Genomic DNA, 6,000 nt, shown 5'->3' on the forward strand with positions numbered 1-6,000 from the left:
GAGAATTAGGAATGTGAAATTTTAAAAAATGAATATTAAAAATTATTTTTATATGTAATTGGGAAAAATATTTAATTTTAAAAAGTAATGATAGTTGGGAGGAGTCTTCGTGACCCTGGGTTATAAAGGTATTGGCAGGTACTATTAAGTTGGAAAGACTTTAAGTATTGACCCAGAAGTGGATGATATGTTTGCCAATTGAAGAAAAGCCTAGTTAAGACTAGGGAGGCACATCACTATGCCCCCTACAGAGGGAATAATTTTTTTTTTTTTTTTTTTTTAGCCATAATGACTTCTAAAAACCATATGCAAAATTCTGGCTAGAAACTCAAGCTTTTTAACCTGCAGAAGGAAGACTTAAGTTGAGGACTTAATGACTGTTTTCAATTATTTGAAGAGCTGACATGTGGAAGTGGAATTAAGTTTATTCTGCTGGCAGTAGAGGGCAGAAACAAGAGGTTCCCACTTTCAGTGACCTTATAGTCTAAGAGAGGATATTACACATCTTCCAACAGAGGCTGAATGCATCTTTTCTCAGGGCTGTTACAGACAAGTACTAGCAATTGAAACATTTATTATGTTTAAACAAAACAAAACATTAAACAGAACAGAAGGAAAGCCAGAAAGAAATAAAGCCAAGTAGACCAGCTCTGAATATTGCATGTTGAATTCATTATATATATGACATGAAAAGCAAGCAATGTTTAATAGAGATTTGTTATGCATGATGCTTTTTTTCTATTCTATCTCATATATGGAAATGAACACTGTATTTAGTGTTATATTTGGAATAAAAAATTGAATGAAAGATGTTAAAAATTCTTTTTCATACTTTCATGTATGCACTGGGAAAAGAGTTGATTTAGAACAGAGATGTAGAACATGTGACCAACAATAATTTTGAATGCGGCTAAATCAGATTAAAATATAATAGGGAAACATTTAACAAAATAAATAAAAGTATAATAGAACATAGATAATATTAATATGTGGTTTTCCAAGTCAATGGGTAGGCCTCAGGGATCCTTGATTATGGTTTAGTGGACCCCATTTCTATTTGAATATAACATGTCTGACCTACATGATCTTTGAGGTTGTCCCTTCCAACTCTGTGTTGAAAGCTCACTGAATCATAGGGCAATGACATAGTTGTTGATTTCCAGTAGCACGTTGCACATTGGAAGTAGACAAATATAGTAGTTATTAATTGCTTTGCTTATCTTTTTATTTCAAATTCTAGAAAATCAATCATTGGTATTCCTAATAGCCCTGTTATAAATGATGGATTGTAACAGGAACTGCCAAAGAGACAAAAGTTCATGGATATAATCTTTATATAGACTGAATTGTCTTCTTTTTGAAAACAACAAATTTTTTAGTGGTACAGTGAAATAGGGAATCAGATCTGCATTCTGAAAGACCAAAGTTCATCATTCAACTTCAAAGTAATAACGAGTTGTGTAATCCTAAGTAAATCACTGACCCTCTGTCTGCCTCACTCAGTTTCCTCATCTGTAAAATAAGAAGAATAAAAAGAATAAAGAAAAAATAAAAGGAAAGAAGGAAGGAAGAAAGAAGGAGGGATGGAGAAAGGAAGGAAGGAAAGAGAGAGGGAGGGAGAGAGGAAGGAAGAAAAAAGGGAGAGAAAAGAGGGAGGAAGGAAGGAAGGAAGGAAAGAAGGAAAGAAAAAAGAAAGAGAACAAGAGAGAGGAAGAAAAGGAAGGAAGAAGGAAAGAAGCAGCAAAAACAAATAAATAGATAACAATCCGTGGGATTTATAATTAGGAGACTTTAGTTCAAATCCTGTCTCTGACACTTGTTATACCTATATGATCTTGTCATTTAACTTTTCTAGGCTTCAGTTTCCTCAGGGATCAGAGGTAAAATGAGGGGAATGGACTAATTGCCTTCTTAGACCCCTTCTTGATCTAAATGTCTGATCCTTTTTTTCCCCAATGGATCTAACCTTGCTCCCCTCCATGGGCTCTGTGTTCTAGACAGATTGGATTGCTCATCATTTCATAAGCAGAATCTGCCTCTTTTCATGATGTTCCCTTCACTTGGAATGTTCTCCCTGTTATCTATGACTATTTAAATATACTTGAATTTCTAGGTACAGCTTTAATACCACTTCTTCTGTGAAGTCTGTCCTGATCTCTTCTAGTTGCAAAATAATCTTCTTTTCCTCCAAAGAAACTCAAAACTGTCACAACTCTTTGGTTTCATCAATTCATAGCATCATAGATTTCAAGAAGGAAGGGACTCTGGAGGCCATTTGGTCCAACTCTTTATCTTTTTTTCTCAATGGTATTTTATTTTTCCAAATACATGTAAAGATAGTTTTTAACATTCATTTTTGTAAGATTTTGTTCCAAATTTTTCTTCCTTTCTTACTCCTCCCCAAGATAGCAAACCATCTGATATAGCCAACTCCTTATTTTTACAAACAAGGTAATAGTGACCCAGGAAGATTAATTGCTCATTTAAGGTAATGGGTAATGAACATCAAGGTCAAATAGGTAATAAGAATCAGAGGTGGAATTCAAATCCCTATAGTCTTATTCAGTGGAAACAATGAACTTGAATTAGGATAGACTTTGACCCATACAGAGAACAAGAAGGCTTGGAGTGCTATGGTCCATGAATCGAGAAAAGTCAAACCTGACTGAACAACAGCAGCCCACCTCTGATTCTAGAGTAGGTGTTCTTTTCTGCTGTAAAATGAATATACTTTTATTTTTCTTTTAATGTATTCAATTAAAAATAATTATAACTTTATAAGTACCTTTTCATTCATTTCAGTCTAGAATGCAAGGTCCTTTATATTTTCCTCAGTGCCTAACATGATTCTTTATACACAGTTTTATTTGTTGGTGGATGCTATTAGTTAATATTCTGACTTTAGTTAGGTACTTTTATCCATGTCCATTATCTATTTACAAAATTGGACTGACAATTGTTGCCTCATAAAGCCCACAGATTGCTGAGTGAAATGAGCAGAACCAGAAGATCATTATTTACTTCAACAACAATACTATATGATGATCAATTCTGATGGACGTGGCTCTCTTCAACAATGAGATGAACCAAATCAGTTCCAATAGAGCAGTAATGAACTGAATCAGCTGCACCCAGGGAAAAGAACTCTGGGAGATGACTATAAACCACTACATAGAATTCCCAATCCCTCTATTTTTGTCTGCCTGCATTTTTTATTTCTTTCACAGGCTAATTATACACTATTTCGAAGTCCAACTCTTTTTATACAGCAAAATAACTGTTTGGACATGTATTCTTATATTGTATTTAATCTATACTTTAACATATTTAATATGTATTGGTCAACCTGCCATCTGGGGGAAGGGGTGGGGGAAGATGGGAAAAAGTTGGAACAAAAGGATTTGCAACTGTCAGTACTGAAAAATTACCTATGCATATATTTGTAAATAAAAAGCTATTAAAAAAAAAAAGCCCACAGATGTGAGGACATCAAATTAAAAAAAAAACAAACAAACAAAAAAAAAACTCTTCTGATCTACTAATTCTTCCTGTCATACAACATTCCATCTTCCATTTCCATGCCTTTGTTTAGATTTTCCCAAAATGGCATAATTTGGGAGTAGGAAAGGACAGCAGAAGCCATCTAATCCAAGCTAGACAAAAACAAAACAAAACAAAACAAAAAAAACCCCACAACCCTCCCTATAATGTCATAAACAAGTATTTATCATCATTGGCCTCTGAGTGAAGATCTCCAATGAGGATTAACTTATCACCTTTAAAATCAGCTTATTTCTCTTGTAGATTTTTCTAATTGTTATAAATGTTCTTCTTTTTTTCCCCTAATTGTTAGAATTGGTAGTTGGTCAGTCAATTAACAAGTCTATAATAAGCTCTTACTACATTCTAGGCACTGTGCTAAGTGATGGAAATACAAAGAAAAGTAAAAAACATCCTCTTGTCCTCAAGGAGCTCAATTTTAATAAATATGTACAAGATACATGGAATAAAGTCCAAGATGGGAGACCAATGGGGTGGGTAGAAGGGATAGAGAGAGACCAGGAGGTGTAATTTGCCTTGAGTCTTGAAGCTGAAGAACCTCGTGAACATGGACAATGCTTTCCTAATTGAAATTACTTACAATTGAAATTGAAAAAAAAATAATTTTTGACTTAGAAGAGTATAGCAAACATGATCATAGCAGATGGAATGCTGATTATCCCATAAGCCAAATCTTATCTCTCTTTTTCTGAGACATATTGGAGGTGATAATCTGCTTCATAGTGAATAAGTACTAGGGCAAGGTTGATCTAATGAATTCTCAAGAATCCTTCACTCCCTTTATAAGCAGCTTGACCCCAGGTCTCCATAAAACATTTTCTTGACCATCTAACAGGATTATGGACTGGACATCTTCCCTTTTTACCTCTCTCAGGGCTTAAAAATCAAATCATTATAACTACTGCTAGTATGATGGGCATGGCAATTTACTGTCCTGTATCTTTATTCAGATTTCCCACAATTCTGAGTTGTTGGCTACCTTAACTGAATGACTTCACTAGCGTTCTTACTCCCTCATACCTATCCAAGTCAGTTCTATCACATGGTACCATTAGTCCACTCTATCTTATACTCTAATTGTACCCCCTGGAAACTTTGTTCTTTTTAAACAAATTGATCTTATATTTTGTGCTTATGTGTGCATGTGTTTTTCCTCAAGATTGTAAGACTAGAGACTGTTTTGTCTTGTCTGTGTATCCCCATCACTCAGTATAGTTATCCACATACAGTAGGTTTGTTCATGTGAATTGAATTTGAGCCTTAAAAAATTGTTAAAGAAACCTTTAACATTTGGCCAAGTTGCAGAAATAACCAAACAATAGCATACATTTATACCATTTAGCAAATTATATTAATGATTCTTTGCAAAGAATTTTTATTGAAAATGATTTTGTATTTTATGGTATATTCTCTATTGATACTACTTCACCCCTTAGAGCATTCTAGTCAAGAGTTCAGACTTTCTCATATTGGATCATGCAGATATCCTCTACTTCTAGGTATTCTGTGTAAATGAGCATGTATAAGTATATTCTGCCTGCTTCCAGTTGCTTCCAAGTGATTGCTCATTACTGAATTGAGTCTCTCCAGTTAGTTGCTAACTAGGAAGTGGGGTATCACAGTGGGAGAGAGGAGATGACTTCCGGTTGAGAGATTACTTGGTGGAAGTCACTGAGAAGAGATGTAACATTAGTTGGTGATAGACGACTCAAAGATCCTTTTTTGTCCTGGCAAAATGGCAGGGTCAGGGGTTTCTAAGAACCTGTTCCTCACATAGAGCATTTGTCTAAGAAGCTGGGTTTGTATTGAAGCCTTAGCCTGCCTTGCCTCTCCATTTATGTTTCCTTTCTACTAGCATAAACCTTGTAATCATCAAAAGACAATGCTGGTGCTGGTGATTTTCAAGGGTAGCATCTGTCAGAATAGTTTCAATGACAACTTCAGTCTTAAGATTAGGTTTTCACTAAGGATAACATTAGTATCAGAAAAGAAAGAGAAATTCCAGAAAGACAAACCTGCTTAGTGTTTGATTGGCCTGTACTCAGAGGAGTTGAAATAAAAAGTGGCTAACTGGCAACTTTGATTTTTTTATGTTTTTTTTTTTTATTAAAGCTTTTTTTCCCCAAAATATATGCCTAGATAATTTTCAGCATTGCAAAACCTTCTATTCCAAATTTTTACTCCCTTCCTTTCCTCCCCCATATGTTAAATATGCACAATCTTCTATACATATTTCTGCAATTACCATTAATGAGCAACTTTGTAAAGAAATTATATCCCTACAAGGCTTTCAACTGATTGTACAAGGAGCTATAATTTGTTGAATTCTATTCTAATCATTCTGTGATTCTTCATTGCTTAGCATTACTTTTTTTCTGTGTGGGAATAAACTATTAGTTCCATGCCTTATTTTTAAGTTTAATCTCCCCTTTTTATCTC

Source organism: Sarcophilus harrisii, chromosome 1, assembly GCF_902635505.1.
Source record: "Sarcophilus harrisii chromosome 1, mSarHar1.11, whole genome shotgun sequence".
Taxonomy (NCBI): domain Eukaryota; kingdom Metazoa; phylum Chordata; class Mammalia; order Dasyuromorphia; family Dasyuridae; genus Sarcophilus; species Sarcophilus harrisii.